The sequence below is a fragment of the Pristis pectinata genome, chromosome 19 (genome assembly GCF_009764475.1).
Source record: "Pristis pectinata isolate sPriPec2 chromosome 19, sPriPec2.1.pri, whole genome shotgun sequence".
NCBI classification, from domain to species: Eukaryota; Metazoa; Chordata; class Chondrichthyes; order Rhinopristiformes; family Pristidae; genus Pristis; species Pristis pectinata.
In genome coordinates this window covers 1,842,257-1,863,757 of record NC_067423.1, presented here as the reverse complement: position 1 = coordinate 1,863,757, position 21,501 = coordinate 1,842,257, and the positions used below count along the sequence as shown (strand labels likewise).

At 45.8% G+C, this 21,501-nt stretch overlaps 1 protein-coding gene across 4 annotated transcripts in view; it reads left to right on the top strand.

Moving 5' to 3' along the window:
- Positions 1-21,501, top strand: part of sema3d (sema domain, immunoglobulin domain (Ig), short basic domain, secreted, (semaphorin) 3D) — a 272,045-nt gene that overhangs the window by 36,830 nt on the left and 213,714 nt on the right. Inside the window, exon 1 of one of the 4 annotated variants that reach the window (XM_052033600.1) lies at positions 20,082-20,173. The exons of the other annotated variants lie outside the window; for them this stretch is intronic. The gene's annotated coding sequence lies outside the window, so the exon portion shown is untranslated. Of the gene's footprint in view, positions 1-20,081; positions 20,174-21,501 lie in introns of those variants that run through there. 4 annotated transcript variants of the gene reach the window in all.

Genomic DNA, 21,501 nt, shown 5'->3' with positions numbered 1-21,501 from the left:
GAAGGCTGTCAAAGCATACAGGAAGATATAGATCAGTTGCAGATATGGGCAGAGAAATGGCAGATGGAGTTTAATCCAGGCAAGTGTGAGGTGTTGCAGTTTGGGAGGTCAAATGTAAGAGGAACGTGTACAGTAAATGGCAGGACCCTAGGGAGGATTGAAGTACAGAAGGATTTTGGGGTCCAAATCCATAGCTTCCTGAAAGTGGCAACACAAGTAGATAGGGTGGTGAAGAAGGCCTATGGAATGCTTGCTCGCATTGGTTGGGACATTGAATGTAAGAGAATAAGTTGTGTTGTATCTGTGTAACACTTTGATTAGGCTGCATTTGGAGTATCGTGTGCAGTTCTGGTCATCTTATTACAGGAAGGATGTGGAGGCTTTGGAGAGGGTGCAGAAGAGGTTTACCAGGATGCTGCCTGGATTAGCTCTTTGGAGAAGTTGGTCAAACTTGAATTGTTTTCTCTGGAGTGTTGGAGGCTAAGGGAAGACCTGATAGAAGTTTATAAATTGAGAGGCATAGATAGGGCAGACAGTCAGAGCTTTTTCCCAGGGTGGAAATGTCAAATACTAGAGGGCATAGCTTTAAGGTGAAAGGGGTAAGTTTAAAGGAGATGTGTGGGGGCAAGCTTTTTGCAGTGTGGTAGGTGCCTAAAATGGGTTGCAAGGGGTGGTGATGGAAGCAGACACAATATTGGCATTTAAAAGGCATTTAGTCAGTCACATGAATATGTAGGGTGCAGGGAATTAGGAGATATGGACCATGTGCAGGCATTTAAGTTTAGTTTAATTTGGCACCATGGTTGGTATAGACATCATGGGCTGAAGGGCCTGTTCCTTTGTTATACTGTTCTATGTTCTAAGTATGGCTAAACAATAAATGCCACTGACGCCAGATACCCAGAAGGGCAGCCACGGTAGTGTAACGGTTAGTGTAACGCTATTACAGTGCCAGCGACCCAGGTTCAATTCCCGTTGCTGTCTGTAAGGAGTTTGTACATTCTCCCTGTGTCTGCGTGGGTTTCCTCGGTGGTCCAGTTTCCTCCCACATTTCAAAGACGTACGGGTTAGGAAGTTGTGGTCATGCTATGTTGGCACCGGAAGTGTGGTGACACTTGTGGGCTGCCCCCAGAACACTCTATGCAAAAGATGCATTTCACTGTCTGTTTCGATGTACATGTGACTAATAAAGATATCTCATCTTATCTTACCTTGAAAATAACTAAACCTCATCAAGTTTTGTTTGATTATACTACTGTAAAGTGCCTGAGGAGTTTTATCAAATTAAGATTGCAACACAAAAACAAATTGTTGTCATTCTTGGAAAAAATCACTCATGGCAGATAAACTAATGTCATATCCATGGATTTCTAGAAGACATATGATCAGATTTCATTCAAGAAGGAGGCATGGGCAGCAACCTTGACTGGAAGCTGAAGGGATAACAGGGCACAGTATTGGCCACCAGTGACTGGGGATGTTCCGCCAGTGACTGGGACCAGTTAAACACTTCTCATTGGGTAAACATATCGGTTTAAGGTGAGAGGGCAAAGATTTAAAAGGGACCTGAGGGACAACTTCTTCTCACAGAGAGTGGAGGCTAGATAGAATGAGCTGCCAGAAGAAGTGGTTGAGGCAGGTAGTGAAACAACATTCAAAAGTCAGTTTGGACAGGTACATGGATAGGAAAGGTTTGGAGAGATATGGGCCAAATGCGGGCAAATGGGGCCAGCTTAGCTGGGCAATTTGGTCGGTATGGACCAGTTGGGTGAAAGGGCCAAAGCTCGTGCTTTGTGACTCTATTACTTAAGAGGCCAAATTTTGGAACAGAATAAAAAATTAACAAAGTTTGTAAATGATCATTTATAAGCTCCAGTAAATTGTAAAGACATTTGCTAAAGTGTGTAATGTGTGTATATATTGGCAGATGCAATCAGTGTAGCAGTGCTTGAGGTATCAGACTTTGGGCGTGAGACAGGCACTGAGGAAAGCAGTATAAGTGGGTAAGTACAGTGGGGAATTGATGGAGTGTTTAAGTGTCCTAGTCTATCATTATTAAAGGCTAAATCTCAGCTGTATAAAACTGTAAAGGCTCAAATGCTGGACTTCATCAGATGATGTCTGTTCAGACCTCATTTGCAATTTGAGCTAACGTTTGGGTATACAAAATTGAAAAGATAGGCACTTTAGAGATAATTTGTAGGTTTTGCATTGTAAATTGAACTGTACAGTACTTTAATTTGAAGAATATGATTTTTGAGTAACTTTGATTTCCAAGGCTGTGGAAAAACTCCAGTGCTCATTGTCAAAGCTCATTTCTGGGACGTACCCGCGACGACAGATTGGGCAAACAAGGATGACATTCGGCAGTGATTTCACGATGGCTTGGTTCAGCTCGTGAACATAATGAAAGGTGCTGAGAAGGAATTCTCCTCAGAATAGTGGTAAAGATTTGGAACAATTGCTGCATGCTCTGTCCCCACAGGTTGTATGAGGTGCGAAGAAACAAAATCACATTTCTGACTGGTTTACTTCCTTCTCCCTGATGTTCTACAGGCTGCCTAAAAATACACTGACAATTATCAGTTGGGAGACTCGGGGCAATAACAAGAACTTGGTTGTGTGGGCTAGTTATGTCGTTGTACCTTAGTGGCAGAATCAGATTATCCACAAACGGATCAGAACACTGAGGTTCGTAAAATTCGCCACTAATTTTCACCCTGCAATTCACTTGGACTATCTCTGACAACTCTCTCTCCTTCCTCGATCTTTCCATCTCAGGAAGGTCCTTATGCACCAACATCTTCTACAAACCCACTGACTCCCACAGCTACCTCGATTACAGCTCCTCCCACTGTCTCTTGCAAGGACACGATACCTTTTTATCAATTTCTCCGTCTCCACCGCATCTGCTCCCATGATGAAGCTTTCCACTCCAGGACATCTGAGATGTCCAACTTTTCTAACTGGGGCTCCCTCCCGACTGTGGTCGAGAGCACTCGCACCCATATCTCTACCGTTTCCCACACCTCCGCTCTCACCTCCACCCCTCCCAGACCCGACAGGGATAGGGTCTCCCTTGTCCTCACATTTCATCCCACCAGCCTAAGTATCCAACATATCATTCTCCGCCACTTCCGCCATCTCCAACGGGACCCCACCACCAAGCATATCTTCCCCTCCCCACCCCTTTCTGCCTTTCGCAGGGACTGCGCTCTCTGTGACTCCTTAGTTCACTCCTCCCACCCCCCCCCCCCACCCCCACCCATCCCACTCCCACCCTGGGGACTTTCCACTGCCCCCGCCATAGGTGCAACACCTGCCCCTACACCACCTCCATCACCTCCATCCAGGGACCCAAACAGTCCTTTTAGGTGAGACAGAGATTCACCTGCACCTCCCTTAATATCATCGACTACATTCAGTGCTCCAAGTGTGGCCTCCTCTACGTCGGTGAGACCAAACGCAGACCAGGTGACCGTTTCACAGATCACCTGCGCTCTGTCCGTAACTGCGATCTGCATCTCCCTGCTGCCGGTCACTTCAACTCCCCCTCCCACACTGTCGCTGATATGTCAGTCCTCGGCCCCCTCCACTGCCAGGAGAATTCCAAGCGCAAACTGGAGGAACAGCTCCTCATTTTCCATCTTGGAACCTTGCAGCCTAATGGCATGAACATTGAATTCTCCCACTTTAGGTAATCCCCCACCCCCCCGACACACACACCCACCCCCCCTCCCCCCACCATGCCTCTTCTCTTCTTCCCTTTCCTAGCCCCCTCTGTCTTCTCCCTTTCTTTTCCTCTCTCTCCTTGCCTGACCCATCCCCCAGTGGATCTGCTCTCCCCTCCTCCCCCACACCTGCCTATCACTATCTCTTACCTGCTTCTACCTATCACCACCCTGTGCCCACCCCACCTCCCCTCTTTTGTCCACCTATCACTGCTCTGCTTTTCCCTCCTATATATCGGGCTTCCCCTTTTCCTATCTTCGGTCCTGAAGAAGGGTCCTGACCCGAAACGTTGACCGCCTGCTTTTCTCCACGGATGCTGCCTGGCCTGCTGAGTTCCTCCAGCATCATAGTGTTTTTCATCTCGATTCCAGCATCTGCAGTCCTTTCTTTCTTGAGGTGTTCTGTAAACCTGGCTCAACTTTCAGAGTGGAGGAAACCACATTTTCTTTGCTTATTTAAGACGTGAATAGAACCATAACTGAGTCCTTCATCTAATGTTAAAAATTTCACCATGAGCAAGGTTTATTATCTTGTGTTAAGTATGAAAAGTAAATGGGATTTGGTATCAAACACTGAGGGGACTTTGTTTAAACTGGCACCCAGTCAAGGTCTCCAGGGTTAACGCTACTGACAGAAGTGTCTCACAGCTGAACCTTCACATGCACCAACTATCAATCTTTGTTCTTTGGCACTGCATAAATTAATGCCTTTGTTTAGGAAAATGAGCCTTCAAAATGAAAATCTTTTGGTTTCAACAGGATGGTGGTAATTTTGGCAAACAATTGTTGCTTGATTTTCAAAGGCATCCAAAAATGCCTCTCATCATAAGTATCACACCGTTTCCTTTTGTTTCTTATATCTGGTGATTAGAACACTGAAGGTGGACATTCAGCCCTTCAGGTTCATTCTGGCTTCCAGGAGAGCAATCCCATCAATTCCAATCCCTCCTCTTATTCTCCTGTACCCCATTATTTATTCTGTCTCACATGCTTACCAATTCCCCTCCAATACTTCTTTCATTCACCTACACCAAGGGATGATTAACAGCAGCCAATTAACCCACCAGTACATTTTTGGGATGTTGGAGGAAACCAGAGTACCTGGGGTTTTTCATTTCCTGCTGCTATTTTAACTGCTGCTACAAAGGCCTCATGGATGATTGAGGTTGGGAGCACGATGATTTGTTTCCTTACTAGGCTGGGAAACCTACTCCTACTGGCGGGTTTGCACATTGAAGTGCCTTGTTGTACAGGAGTCCCAAAGGTTCTCACTGGTCCATTGGGAAAGCAAAACCTGCAGATGCTGTAAATCTGAAATAAATCAGAAACCTTGAAATACACATTCAGTTGCTCCACAGATGCTGCTTGACCTTCTGAGCATTTCCAGGGATTTCTGTTGTTATTGCATTGAGAAGGTTTATTGGTTTCATGTGTAACTTGGGAGAGAGAACAAAATCAGCCTTTCTGTAAATTTGATCACTCTTGTCAAACTAAATCCCAGTAATTGGAGGAAAGACAGAGAAAGAAACCTCAGCTGCCAAAATCAGGAAGTGGAATCTTGTCTCACTGGTGTTTGTAAATGATGCTCCTCAGGACTTGGTGTTGGTAAATTGGTAATGGGTTTATTATTGTAACAAGTACTGAGGTACAGGGAAAAACTTTGTTTTGCATGCCATCCATACAGATCATTTCATCACGTCAGTACATTGAGGTAGTAAAAGGGAAAACAATACAGAATGCAGAATGAAGTGTTACAGTACAGGGAAAGTGTAGTGCAGGCAGACAATAAGGTGCAAGGCCACAACGAGGTAGATTGTGAGGTCAAGAGTTCATCTTATCCTACTAGGGGACTGTTTAATAGTCTTATAACAGCGGGATAGAAGCTGTCCTTGAGCCTGGTGGTATGTGCTTTCAGGCTTTTGTATCTTCTGTCTGATGGGAGGGGGGAGAAGAGAGAATGTCTGGGGTGGGTGAGGTCTTTGGTTATGTTGAAACACATTACTGGAGATACAGTGTACCTTACGCTGTTATACTACATTTGGTTGGGACCTTGATGTGTTGTTGTGTGCCCATTAGAGCATTGTTCCAGTGTCCTGTGCCAAATTCCCCAGCTTCATGAGGATTACTTCACTCTGCCCTAAGGAAGTACCATTGGAAATAGAGCCTCCAAACCTCAAAATTCTGTGCAAGTATTTAACCAAACTCTGTAGGTTCCAGGAACGTGCTACGTTTGACCTACCCTTTAGCTTGGGGAGAAAGAGAACCTTAGTAGAATTGGCCATCACATTATAAAATTCACACTCGTTATTAAAGTTGAAGTTCACATATTTGATATGAAAGCTGTTTTGAATGCTGTGAAAATCCTATTTTAGAGTGATTAATCTTTGCATTTCTTGGGATAAGGTTTCCGGCCAGAACAAGATCAAGCTCTGGGATAACCAAAATTTCACAGCACAATTTCAGTTTGCATCCCTGTGAAAAATCAAAACAAAACTGCAGATGCTGGAAATCTGAAATAAGAATAGAATATGCTGGAAAATACTCAGCTGGTCAGGCAGCATCTGTGGAGAGAGAAACAGTAAATGTTCCCAGTCCTCGACTCTTCATCCAAACCAAGGGTCCCGGTCCTGATAAGTTAGCTGGTTTCCCCTCCACCTGCTGAGTGTTTCCAGTACTTTCCATTTTTATTTCTCTATTACCTGTGTTTCTGTGGTACTGACCCAGCTCTGAGGTTGGGATTGTGTGCTAAAGAGCAGAACTCTTCACCACTTTGGTGTCTCAGAGTTAATGTTGTATCCCACCATTACATCCTCATTAAATCCACCTCTGATAGTGTTTGATGGAGTCGAGTTTATTGTCAGATGCACAAGTACCTGTCTGCACAGGTGCAATGAAAATCTTACTTGCAGCAGCATCACAGGCACACAGCTTCAGATAAGCAGCATTCACAAGGAAAAACAAAAATTAAACATAAATTATACACAAATTTTACAAGAAAGAACACACATCATCATCTGCATGATTGAAAAAGTGACGAGATGTTGCCATTTTTAATGCTGGGATCTTTGTTACACCATATTTTGTCAGTTCTAACTGTGAATAAAATACTATAACCGCGTTGCTTCAACAATAAGTGCACTGTAGGATAAGGCAACAACTTAATGTTAGATTCCAAATGGTAACAGAAGGGAGCCTGCAGAGTGATGACAGGAGGTCACTGAGGAGCAGGGAGGTGAAAGGTGTGGTGTGGCAGAATAGTGGATAATTCGCTGGACTAGTGTCCACAAAACTACACTTAGATCTGGAGTTCAAACCCCACAGCAAATGGAGAATTTAAAGTGAGGAAATTATTAAACCGGGAATGAAAAGCTCCCATTGTTAAGGATCAACGTGAAACTACTGGAGTGTTGTAAAAACGCATCTTAGTCATAAGTGCTGGCCGAGCTGGTGACACACATACTGTGACTAAATTAAAATATGCTGAAAGCTTATGGTATCAGGTCAATGATTAAATGATTATTGTGCAGGAATTTGGATATGAAGAGATGGGGAATGAAACATTGGCTGTAACAGAACTGTAACCTGAATAGGTTCACGGTTATGTTGTAGTTGATTACAATCTAATTATTGAAGGAACTTTAGATGGTATGAAAGAAAAATAATTTTTAGTGATGGACAACTGATAACTTGACTTCTCAGTGGCCAAACACGGTGTAGTTTCTGCCAGATTAAATTGAACTGTAGCATTTGGTATGAGGTAGGCTTCAACTGGATAAATATCCAAACCTTGCTGATACTGAAAGCAATGGAATTCAATTAATCCATCTACCACTGATGATAAATGGGGCAGGGAATCTAAATACCTGTCAGAAAGTTCTGAGATGATTTAAGTCCAGTGTTATGGATAGAGATTCAAAATGCAAATGATAACTAATAGTTGAGGATTTATTTATTGCCATTAAACTGCAAACAACGTCGAGGTCTTTCAGTTATTGATGCTTAGCCTTGCTAAGAATGTGCAGACAGTTTGCTTTCACACTAAATAACCTGGAACCTGAACATTCTCAGCTTCTGCTGTGTGAGTCTGTATGTGTTCAGATAAGTACAGTCAGTGCAGAACCTGCTAAGTGCAGTCTGCTTGTGAGCAGCTGACAGTTCACAGAGCGACCTCAGAGGGACCTCAGCTTGTTACTTCCAATAACCCAGCTAGGAGCACACGGAAGCCCCAGTTAACTGGTGGAAGGAGCGCACAACCTCAGGCTGCCCACCTGCCCGTTCTTGACCACCTGTGGCAGAGTCTGCTGTTCCCATCTGGGTTTCATCGGTCACCTCGGAACCCACAGGACAGGAGGGAAAGCAACTCTTTAAAGAGGCAGGCATAAGGTGGATGGTAACAGTCTTTTCCCCAGGGTAGGTAGGTCCAAAACCAGGGGATATAGATTTAGGGAGAGAGGGGAAAGATTTCAATATAAGGTAAGATATCTTTATCAGTCACACGTATATCGAAACACGCAGTGAAATGCATCTTTTTGCGTAGAGTGTTCTGGGGGCAGCCCACAAGTGTCGCCACGCTTCCGGCGCCAACATAGCACGCCCACAACTTCCTAACCTGTACGTCTTTTGGAATGTGGGAGGAAACCAGAGCACCCGGAGGAAACCCACGCAGACAGGGGGAGAACGTACAAACTCCTTACAGACAGTGGCCAGAATTGAACCCGGGTCGCTGGCGCTGTAAAGCGTTAAAAGGGACTTGATGGGCAACGTTTTCACACAGAGGGTGGTGAGTGTATGGAACGAGCTGCCAGAGGAAGTGGTTGAGGCAGGTGCAATAGTATCATTTAAGAAGCACTAAATGGTTTCTGTGTGGATGTGTGATGTTCAGTATGTCTGACATTGTGTGGGGACTCCCTGATACTCCGACAGCCCTGACACTGCAACTACAACACTGGGATCTGTGAAGTAATTACCCACGCTGTTAGGTTTGGCCCAATGTTTACTCTCTGTTCCTCAGACAATTGAGCAACATTGCAACAATTCTTAAAGCTCTGAAGACAAGGGAAGAGGCAACAGCAGGGTGGGGGAAAATAATACACAGGTGAAGCCAGAATGGTGGTTGGTGTCCGACAGATATTGGGAAAGCAAACACACTTTGTTCCCACTGTCAGAATGAGGGATGAGCCATCAGCTCTGTCCAACTCGCAACACAGGGATGTTTGACCATTACCCCAGTCCCTGCCCACCCCCAGATGGTGTTTCAGATGCTCAACTAGTAGAAGAAGCCACCTTGTATTCATTAAATTTTAGTTACAAAATATATTACACCATCAGTGATGTGATTAGAGAGAGGGGAGAGATTTAAAAAGGACCTGAGGGGAAACTTCTTCACACAGAGAGTGGTGGGTATATAGAATGAGCAGCCAGAGGAAGTGGTTGAGGCAGCTACATTAACAACATTTAAAATACATTTGGACAGGTACATGGATAGGAAAGGTTTAGAGGGATATGGGCCAAATGCAGGTAAATGGAACTAGCCTAGGTGGGTATCTTGGTCAGCATGGACGAGTTGGGCCAAAGGGCTTGTTTTCATGGTGTATGTAGGGTTAGGGTTAGCCCTAACCCTAACTATATGTAACATCACAGATCGGAGTTGGGAGCTGCAGTTCAGAGTCAGTAGTGGAATGGCAATGCTTGATGCTGCCCGTGAATATCCAGTAGCTTCTGTGATCAGAGCTTCCCCTTCTCTTGATATCGAGTTGGTGTCGGTCAGGATGATATCTTGCACCAGAAGTTGTGATGTCATCAGGCAGGGGGAGCAGCCAATCATATCGAAGAGTTGTCAGTCAGTAGGAGACAAACTTCTGAAGTGAAAACAGACAGTGCTCGAAACACTCAGCAGGTCAGGCAGCATCTGTGGAGAAAGAGAAAGTAGTGTTAGCATGTCAGATCTGACGCCCTTCATTGGTTGGGCGCAGTTCTGGTCGCCCCATTACAGGAAGGATGTGGTGGCTTTGGAGAGGGTGCAGAAGAGGTTCACCAGGATGCTGCCTGGATTAGAGGGCGTGAGCTATAAGGAGAGGGTGGACAAACTTGGGTTGTTTGCTCTGGAGTGGTGGAGGCTGAGGGGAGACCTGATAGAAGTTTATAAGATTACGAGAGGCATAGACAGAGCAGACAGTCAGAATCTTTCTCTCAGGATGGGAATGTCAAATACTAAGGTGAGAGGGGGAAAGTTTTTGAAGGAGATGTGCTGGGTAAATTTTTTACACAAAGAATGGTGGGTGCCTGGAATGGGCTGCCAGGGCTGGTGGTTGAGGCAGATACGATAGGGGCATTTAAGAGGCTTTTAGACAGGCCGTGAATATGCAGGGAATGAGCACTAGGGACCGTGTTCAGGAAGAAGAGGTTTAGTTCAATTTGGCGTCGTGTTCAGTACAGACATGGTGGGCCGAAGGGCCTGTTCTTGTACTGTACTGTTCCCTGTTCGTCATATGACTTGGTATGCTGCTGTAAAAACTCACAGCTCCTGCAGCATCCTCAGGGTTTATCTACAGTGAGAGTCGTTTGTATTGGTGCACTCATTTGTGCAGATTATGCTGGAGAAGGCTACAAAAGAGAACAGTGAGTATGGGAGCAGGGAACCACAGACAGAACCCGGGGATTTCTCCATTTCATTGACGGGCGAGGGGTCTCCACAGATGTGGTTGGTTTAATGGTGTATTGACGGTGAATGCTGGTTGTTTCACCTCCATCATAGCTGTATTATTTGGGATAATAGTTCTAGGTTTCCAGCAATCACGGAGGTGGAAAGAGTCATGTGATCAGTTTTTAATCATTGCAGGAAGTGTGGAGGTTCCAGCTGAGTGGGACAGAATGCTTCTCCCTGGTGCTAGAGTTCTCAATATCACTGTTTCTTCTTGAGAATGGCTCGCCTTCTCCTTGGGTCTGTGGGTTGAGGTGACTGATGAGACCAACGTGGGTATGATAGATAGGGCAGGAAGTGGCTGGTGGTGCAGACGGGTAGTTTGTGACATTGTGCACTCCTTCCACTGCTTCTGCGGGGCTGCTGTGTGCCAGTGATGTCGGGCTCCAAGGATCTCACCCTCTGGAATCCTCCTCCTCCTCTACTTCAAGAGGCCGTTGGCCAGAGATTCCCACAGTTGGCGAGGGTGTTGGACTTCTTCAAGGGTGCTTTGGGCACGGCTGGGAATAGCACCCACCTTGTGAACATCCTTCCTTTCCTGGAGGTAGCCCAGGGCTTCCAGTGGCATGGCTTATTGTGGTTGAATGTTCTTTGGTTGAATCACAGGACTGATCATGGATTTTCTGCAAACAAAATGGAGAAAGGTTCACTTTGTATTTTACCCAAGATCTGACATTATGCCTTCACCTTCTGGTTTGTGTGACGTTTGATATCTCCCAAGGTTAACAATGACAGTAGGGACGCTGGACACTTACCTGAGGTCCAGTGGTGGAGAGGTGACGGGGAAGATTGCAATCCTGCCATCTGCAAACTCTCAGTCACCATGTGTGGAAATGATTGTTGCAGTTTCCTTCTTTGTGACGTCTTCAGCCATGAACCTGCTTCGTTTAACCCTGCTCTGGTGATGTTTGCGGTTTCTCTCATTCAGTAAATGTGTGTCAGCGGGTCAGAGCCAGTAGATTGTGGGTTCCAGTCCAGACTGACACTGCGGTGTAGAACTGAGGGGAGGGGTGAGGTGGGGGCTGCACTGCTGCAAGTGTTGCCTGTCAAATAAAGATGCCCAGGTGCTGCCTTGGAGAAGAGCAGGAGTCTTCTCCCCATTGCCTTGGGCCATGGATGTCCTTCACTCAACACTGCTACAACAGATCACCCAGTCGTTGTCACTGAGCTGTAGTGGCCAGAAACAGGCCCTTCGGCCCACTGCTTCTGTGCTGACCATCAACTACATATTAATCCCATGTTATTCTCTCCATATTTCCACCAACTCTCCCCAGATTCTACCCCCCCCCCACCCCCCCAACACACTGGGGGCAATGTTCAGCAGCCAATGAACCTCCTACCCTGCGCGTCACTGGAAACACATGCGGTCACAGGGAGAACAAGCAAACTCCACAAAGACAGTGCTGGAGATCGGGATCAAACCTGAGACACTGGATCTGTGAGACAGAAACTCTACCCAGTGCCACTTGACACTTGATGTTTGTGGAAGCTTGCTGTGCACAAGTATTCTGCAGGTGCACTGTATTACTGCAGTGATGAGCCTTGGCTGGAATCTGGAACACACTGCCTGAGGGGGTGGTGGAGGCAGAAATACTCACAACAGTTGAGAAGTATCTGAGCAGGCACTGGAATCACCAAGGCAGAGAAAACTATGGAAGTAGTGCTGGTAAATTGGATTAGTGTGGGTGGGTTCTCGATGGTTGTCATGGATGTGGTCGGCTGAAGGGCCTTGTTTCCTCACTGTGTGACTCTATGATCATTTGTATCAATGATTTGGATGGGGTGGGGGGGGGGTGGTGTCAAGTGAAATATATCCAAGTCTGGTGATGATCCATTGCTGGGTGGTGGTGTAGGTTGTGAGGAGGATGAGAGAGGTTTCAGGATAAGTTAATGGGAAGCACATGCCCAGATGGAATGCAACGTGGAAAATTGTGAAGTCACCTCTTTAGTAGAACAAATAGAAAGGTGAGGTAGTTTTTAACTGGTGAGAGACTGGAAGGAATCAATGGTCAGAGGGACCTGAGTGTCACTGTCTACAAACCACTGAAAGTTAATATTCAGGTACAGCAAGCAAATGGTGTGTTGACCTTCCTGGCAAGGTTTGGACACAAGAGTGTAAACATCCTGCTGTCATCATATGGAGCCCCTGGAGGGATTACATCTGGAATAATGTGTCTCAGTCTGACTTCCTTACCCAGAGAAGTGTAAACTTGTATCAGAGAGGGTGATGCTAAGGTTCTGGGGTGACGGTTTTGTCTTCTGACATGAGATTAAACAGACTGAGCTTGTGCTCTCTTGTGTTTAGAAGATTAAGAGGTGATCTCATTGAAATGTGCAAAATTCTTACAGGGCTTAACAGGGGAGGTGTGGATAGTGTTTCTCATCTCTCAAAATATGGGGTTAGCCGTAAGAAATGTCTTTATCCGGAGAGTGGTGAATCTTCAGAATTCTCACCTGAAGAGGACTGTTGGGGCTCAGTCACTGAGTATATTCAATATTGCGATTCATAGATTTTTGGATATTGAGGGAATGAAGGGCTGTTGATTACCTATGCTCCATAGAGCCATGAGAAACAGCCAGTGAGCCATGTGTTTCAATGTACATGTGACCAATAAATAAATATCTTATCCTATCGTATCTTGTCTTATCATTCCAAAGGGACAGATGGATGTTGTCCTATCTCCCAGAGTAGATGAGTAGTCCAGACTCTCCACCTGTCCCATGAGAGAGGGCAGGAAGTTGTATGAGACCGTGTTGTTTGTGGACTTTGGGTCTCTTTCTATCTCCTCTGTGGGTTCCATGGACTTTGTGGTGGTCACCTGGGATTCATTAATCCCCCCCCCCCCCCCCCCCCCCCCGTGCTGCCTAGTTACTCCCCCTCCCTGCGTGGTGCTTGTCACATGGGGTGACGTTGGAGGCTGGAGTTCTGAGTCCATTCCTACGTCTCCCCATCTTGTTGCCTCTGTACTGCGGTGCTTGTGGTTTGGACGGGTTGCGGAGAGGTGACCCAGCTCCCTAGATGCATCAATTGGTCAGTTGACAATGACTGCCCGGTGATTCTCCTTCCTGCGCTTCTGCCTGAGCTCAGATTGTGTCCGTGTTTGTGTGGGTTCGGCCCCCTTGGGCTTGTCCCTGATGGGACACGAGGTGAGGGCCAAGGCCAGTGTGAGGAATACGCTGGAGGGGGTGATGTTTGTCCTTGTCTACGCTCACCCTCGTGGACTTGGCCCATTCACCAATCTTGCATGGGGTAGGAGAGCCATTTGGCCCCTGTGATCTGGTCCGTCATTTAATGCAATCACAACTGACCAAAGGGTCACCTCAATTCCACATTCCCATCACCTTCCTCAAATCTATCTACCCTCTGCTCTACATATATTTGAAGATTCTGCTTTCACTGACCTTTTGGGAAGAAGGTTACTAAGATTTACCACCCTCGGGAAGAACATTTACTTGCCTCATTTTTGTCTTAAATGGACAACCTCTTAGTTCTAAATTCTTCCACAAGAGAAAACATGATCTATCAAGATCCTTGGGATCTGAAATGATTCTATCAAATTTTCTCCCACTGTCTAAACTCCATTAGATACAAGCCCAGCATGTTCCCCTTTCCTCACAAGGCACCCCACCCGTTCCAGTTATTGGACTCGTGAACCTTCCCTGAACTGTTGCCAACACGATAATATCCTTCCTTAATTAAAAAGGTCCAGATTTTACACATACTCCAGGTCTGGCCTCACCTGTGACTCATCGAATAGAAACGTAATCTCCCTACTTTTGTACTGTCAAAGCAATGAGCAATAACGTTTCCCTAACTACCTGCTACTCTGGCCTGTTGTGAATCATGTACTGGGACACCCACATCAGTCGGCAGTTTTTCTTCCCATTTTCCCTGTGTGTTTACACGGAGAGTGGTGGGTGCCTGGAACGGGCTGCCAGGTGTGGTGGTGGAGGCATTCAAGAGGCTTTTAGACAGGCCCATGGATATGCAGGGCGTGGAGCGATAGGGACCGTGTGCAGGTAGAAGGGACTAGTTTAACTCAGCATCGTGTTCGGTGCAGACGTGGTGGGCTGAAGGGCCTGTTTCTGTGCTGTTCTATGTTCTAAAATGTACAGCTTCACGTTTTCTCACATAATGAACCATTTGCTGGATCGATACCCACTCACAATCCTTATGACCTTACTATTCTACCCATCTCTGTGTTGACAGCCATGCCTCACCTTCTGACCCATGTCCGCTCCTTCTCATAGAGTCACACAGTATGGAAACAGTCCCCTCAACCCAACTCGTCCATGCCGACCAAGATCCCCATCTAAGTTATTCCCACTTGGCCCATATCCCTCAAAACCTTTCCTATCCATGTACCTGTCCAAGTGCCTTTTAAATGTTGTTAATATACCTGCCTCAACCACTTCCTCTGGCAGCTTGTTCCATATACTGACCACCCTCTGGGCAAAATAGTTGCCCCTCAGGTTCCTATTAAATCTCTCCCCTTTCACCCTAAACCTGTGCCCTCTAGTTCTTGGTTTCCCAACCCTGGAAAAAGGACATTCACCCTATCTATGCCCCTCATGATTTTACACCTCTATAAGATGACCCCTCATTCTCCTACGCTCCAGTGAATAAAGTCCTAGCCTGCTCGACCTCCCTCAAGTCCTGGCAAACCCTCGTCCATCTCCTCTGCACTCTTTCCAGCTTAATGGCGTCTTTCCTATAGCAGGGTGACCAAAACTGGACACAATGATCCAAACACAACCTCACCAACATCTTGTACAACTGTAACATAACATCCCAATAACACCTCCAGCTGTGGGAGTGGGAGGAGGGATCCTGCAGAGGGGGGCATTGATGGTGCCGAGCTGGGCTGTTGTTTTATTTGGCCTGGTCTGTCATTCCTCGGGGCTCGAGCATCGAGCTGCTGAATGCCCTCCCGACGAGGGAGAGCACACGTGGAGCGTTACATGTCTCCTTTTGAACAAGGGAGTGGGTGGCATCTAATTACAAGCAAGATATCTGGTGGGGTGTGTTCGTGTTTGTCCCAAGGCAGCTGGAGCCAAGGAGACATTTAGATGAGTTCTGTCCCAACCTGCTCAGATCAGAGATAAATTTAATCTGCAGATTTAGTTACATTTTGCACTGTATTGACATTAAAGATATTGCTCACCACTGGTAGTGGAACAGGGCCTGACAACCTGACACTGGCTAGGGATAAGGAACACACCGCACGTATTTAATAGTGTGGTTGCATAATGGGAAACATTTTATAGTAAATTATACATAGAATCCTCAATGCTATAAAGCTAATCACTGAAACTGAACCTTCTAGATCCATCAACGTGATTGATCTGCCAATAATTTCTGGTGTCCCGGCAAGGCGTTCGGTGAGGCCGGCACACTGGTACAGCAGGTAGTGCTGCTGTCACACTGCTCCGATGATGGGAGTTCAGTCCTGACCTCGGGTGCTGCACGTTCTCCCTGTGACCATGTGGGTTTCCCTCTGGTACTCTGGTTTGCTCCCACATCCCAGAGGTTGGTAGGTTAAATTTCCCCTTGTGTGAGTGTGTGGTGGGAGAATTGGGTGGGGGGGGGAGGTGGTGATAGGAATGTGTGAGAGAGAATGCATTACGGAGAAATAATGGAATTGCTGAAAAAGTTCTCAGAATTGGCGTAGATTTGATGGGTTGACTGGCCTCCTCTGTTGCAAGGGAGTATGAGTCATCACTGAGACATGGCTTGATATTACATTTTTCGTGGAATTTGATAGCAATTAACTCACTTTGAAATGTAGTCACTGCTGGAATAAAGGAACCAATCCCTGCTCAGCAGTCTCCATGGTAAAGGATAAGCTGTGTTGGTGTGGCTGTTTGAGGGACATATACTGACCAAGATTCTGGACGATCGGCCTGTCTTCTACCTCCACGTGTGACAAACTGGCAGGGCCTCAGTTACACCTAACTGTAAGTAGTCTTTGAACATGTGGTGCTGGTTTTGGGGTTTGGGAAGTCAGAGTGCACACACGATGCTTTGGATTCTCCAGTTTTCCATGGTGAAACTCCGTCGATCTTTGTTACGTCTCTGGAACAAAACATTGTAATTTTTTTTGTTCTTCCAGTAGTTCCACATTTTACACACTTCTATCCCCTCTTCCAACTACCTGCAAATAGAATGAATTGGCAATAATGAGCCAGGAAGGTGTTTATGTTGGTTCTGTCTTGAACTGAGGATTTTCACTCCATTTACCTTATTATCTAGATTCTGCCTTTGGGTAAGTTCTGCTTTGAAAAATCCAACAGGTTTTCTTCAGCTGGAGTGAGATCTATTCATTTTACACTGTCTTCAGTAAGAGCCATCAACCATCTGTGACAATTTACCCCAAGTCACCCGTAAATCCCGAGTCACCTTCCTGACATCCACCCATCCCCAGCATCCTCCCTCCCTCTAGTATCCCCTCACCAGTCTGATGGTGGGTTAATTGGCCACTGTAAGTTGCCCTGAGGGTGGATGTGGTGGTGGAATCTGGGGAGAGTTGGTGAGAATGTAGGGAGAATGAAATGGGATTTGAGCAGGATCAGTGTAAATGGATGCTTGATGGTCAGCATGAAGTGGATGGGCTGAAGGGCCTGTTTCCGTGCTCTGTGACTCACTTGACTGTGCAATTACTTTGTAATTGTCTGATACATCCACCGGTCTCATTCACTCTATTTCATTAATACCCATGTCACATAATTTACTTTGTCTCAATAAGCCAAGCAATTCATTGCAAAATTCTTTCCCAGGTTCGAGGTTTAACAGGAAGCTTCAGGTGTGACTACATAGTTGTGTTTTCCAGTACCTTTTTAGGTTTGCAATCAGCTAGTGTAGTGGAGGTGACGAATCTCCCAAAGGGATAGCTTTCATTGAAAAAAACTTCCCAGACCACTGGCAGAATAAAAATAGGAGAGCATGTTGGTTTTGGACGTGTGCTGATAAATGTGGTTGCTCTTTTAGGAGAATATTTTGGAGCTCTGGCAATATTTTAGGTTTCATGTTAACAGTTACCTCTGGTGGGTCCAGAGGTCTGGGAACCCCTCCCCAGTGCACCCCGTATTGTGGCGTTACCTGTTAACAAGCTGTTCCAAACAATGGTCTGCTCAGTGTCTGCACAAGAAACACACTTTCAGAAATAATTCAATATGTTTCCTGGTGCTTCAGGCTGTGAAAAATGACCGTGAACTTTCATGAGAAGGAAAGGGCGTGAAATAAAACCACTGAAAGAACCAATGTGTTAGATCATTAAAATAAACCATTCTAACTCTCAAATAAAGTCCGAGGCTTCTGGGTTAGGTCTCTGAAGAGCCATTTATTCACTGTAGCCTCCAGGTCTTCTTATTGTTCTGAGTCCACACCCTCCTGAGGGGAATGGATGTGACCTTTCCTGGAGCCGGTGTGGATGGTGATAGGCAACCTCTTTATGTGAGCCACATTTTATTGTTTGGAACTTAAAGAAAAGGACAATGTGCTTTTATTCTGTTGTATTCCAGGAATGCTCAAATTCAAATAAATCTTTGATCTCCCTCTGGCCTTTTTCCCACACTGAGGCCTTTTTTTAAACCAAATCTGTAATCCACTGACACTCTTGTTCTGTGATTAGAGTGTGGAATATCTGGGAACTGGTTTGGGGTCATTCCTGTGTTGCCATTCTAGGATGGATTCTATCTGCAACAGAATGGCCTACTTCTGCTCCTTTGTCTTGTGAGTTATTTCTAAGTCCAACCTAGGCAGGCCTGACAAAACTTTGGTGCAGGGTGTTCTGTGTGGGTGTCCTTGTAGGTTTTGAGTGGCCATGCACACAAGACTCTGGGCAAGAGTGGAGGAAGGTCCATCCCCTCTTGAAAGAAAGAAGATATGGATTTATATAACATCCAGGGATGGACTTCCCAACCTATGGGTGTTGTTGTAAACCCAAAACATGGCACCCTACTGACCTACAGTGAGATCCGTCAAACAGCAATGTGGCTGTGACTAGATAATTTTTCTTTTCCCAATTTTGACCGGGGAAGAATTATTGCCCAGGACACTGGGATAACTTCCTACTGGATATAGTGCACAGAATCTCAACCTGATAGAGATTTTTTACAATTACAAGAGGCATTAAGAAGGTGGACAGTCAGAATCTGTTCCCCAGGGTAGAAATGTCAAACACCAGAAGACGTGCTTTTAAGGTTAGAGGGGGGAAGTTTAAAGGTGACGTGAGGGGCAAGTATTTTACACAGAGAGTGGTAGGTGCCTGGAATGGAGGAGTTTGAGGCTTTTAGATCAACACATGAATATGAAGGGGATGGAGGGATGTGGATGATACACAGGAGGAGGACATTTAGTATAAATGGCATCAAGATTGGCACGGCATCGTGGGCCGAGTGGCCTGTCCAGTGCTGCACTGTTCTATGTTAATGACACCCAGCTGGGAGAGCCTTGCTCTCTGCTAGGAGGGAATTAGCTTCACCCTCGATACTGCATCAGAAAGTACCCTGGGGAAAAGATTGTGGCCATTCACCTTATCTATGCCCCTCATGATTTTATAAACCTCTACGTCACCCCTCAGCCTCCTCCACTCCAGGGAAAAAAAAGTCCCAGCTTATCCAGCTTCTCCTTATAACTCAAGCCCTCCAGTCCCAGTAACATCCTCATGAATCTTTTTTGCACCCTTTCCAGTTTAAATATACCCTTCCTGTAGCAGGGTGACCAGAACAGTGCACAGTGCTCCAGACATGGCCTCACCAACGTCTGGTACAGCTGTAACATGACGTCCTAACTCCTGTACTCAGTATCCTGACTGATGAAGACAAGTGTGCCATATGCCTTCTTCATCACCCTGTCTACCTGTGTCACTACTTTCAAGGAACTATGTGCCCGTACCCCTAGCGCTCTCTGTTCTACAGCACTCCCAGGGCCCTACCATTCTTGTGTAAGTCCTGCCCGGGTTTCCCTTACCAAAATGCAACACCTCGCATTTGTCTGAATTAAACTCCATCTGCCATACCTCAGCCCACTGGCCCAGTTGATCAAGATTCCGTTGTAATTGTAGATAGAAAGGGAATCACAAACATTTTGGAAGGTGAATTGTTCACGGTGTCCTCTTCGCAGTTTCAGAACTTTGCTTCTTTATCTCCTGTGGTTTTGATGGGTTGTTCCTCCTGTTAACTTTCTGCTCCAGTCTCTCCTTCTGATGCAGCGTTTCAGAGCTGAAATATTAACCCTGTTTGTCTCTCCACGGACGCTGCCCGACCAGCTGAGTGTTCCCAGCATTCTGTAGTTTTGTTTAAGATTTCCAGCATCTGTGGTTTCAGTTTGATTCTCCTCTGCGTCTGTTGGCCCTGTGGCTGGGATAAGACAATCACTTCATCCACTCAGAGTGCACAGCAGCTAAACTGAGTGTCAGTGGCTGGAAATCAGAGACCTGAGCTGAGACCAGTCCTAGTGCTCCCAACCCACTTACCCTGATCAACTCATGCAGCCAGGGAAATCAAACCCGGAGCTCTGGGCTCAGGAGGCTGAGGTCACCACAGTGTAGACCCATCGTGCAGCATGCGAAGGGTGGATGTGGCTGATAGGAGGAACACACGTTGTGGAATGAGATAGATACCATTCAGTTGCTGTTAAAACATTGGCAGCAGGTTGTGTTACCAGGAACCATGGCAAGTAACAGAAGAATTGCCTTGAAAATTCGGTGCCAGGCATGCACGCCCACTGCAGCCTTGTAAAGTGAGTGAAATGAATTATGGTAATTGCTTTTCAGAAGATCTTACTTTCACTTTAAGGTGACTCTTTACTTTGTGCAGCTGGTTGCTGTTGCTCTGCCTGTCACAGTGTATTTTGCTGTCCTCAGGGATTTGATTAAAATAGGAAGCAAGCGAAAGCAAGAACTGTGCAGATTATAAAACAATTCATTAATTCTAAATGTTGCTTTTACTTTGGTGATTTATACAATTTGAAATCGGTTTTCAGATCCAAATCTCCAGCTGCTGTGGAACAGCCGATCACAAAATCTTATTTCCTTCTGCTCGGGTGGTGTTTGGGGAAAGTTACTGATGAAAATAGCCTGCTCACGCTTCAGAAGGAATGAAGTGGAGGCACTGTAGCCTTGTGCTTTGTGTCTGTGGTTGCTGTCAGATAAGTGTGCACTTGCTAACTTTTGTTTGTGTTGCCAGCATTGTGTATGTGCTGCTGCATGTGTACTGAATTATCAGAACTATCAGCAAACGAAAGGCATCATAACTGACTGCCTGTAAGTGGCCGGCCTGAAGATAAGCTCAAGTAGCTAGTTTATAATGAGCCATGTGAGTGGCTATGGAAAGATAAGTCACTGTAATTCCTGGAGGACGTGGGGCTAAGATGCAAGTGTTGTACCAGAAGCTCAGAACCCCCTCCAAACAATATCTTCCATTCCCATTAATGGGGTTCTCAAGCATGTTTCACCCACTTCACCCCAACGAGCTCAGCCCAATACATCATGGGCACATCTCTCCCCACCATCGGGAGTATCTACAGGAGGTGCTGCCTCAAGGAGGCAGCATCCATCATCAAAGATCCCCACCATCCGGGCCGTGCCATCTTCTCACAGCTCCCATCGGGCAGGAGGTACAGAAGCCTGAAGTCCCACACTACCAGGTTCAGGAACAGCTACTTCCCTTCAACCATTCAGTTGTTGAACCAACCGGCACAACCCTAACTATGACCACTTTGATCACTTTGCACTAAAGTGGATTTTTTTAGTTTTTATTGTGTTCTTTCTTGTAAAAATTGTGTATAATTTATGTTTAATTTATGTTTTTCTTGTAAATGCTGCTTATCTGATGCTCTGCGCCTGTGACGCTGCTGCAAGTTTCTCATTGCTCCTGTGCACGCATGGACTTGTGCATCTGACAATAAATTCGCCTGTGACTTTGACCCACTTCACTTCAGCACCCAGACCAAAAGATTAAAAAGATCAGGGCAAGAGTTTCTGGTGATAAAACTGTGCTTGTTTAGCCAAACATTATATGTTTAAAGTTTTCTTTCTAACTGATTTGCATTTTGCAAAGAATTTCAGC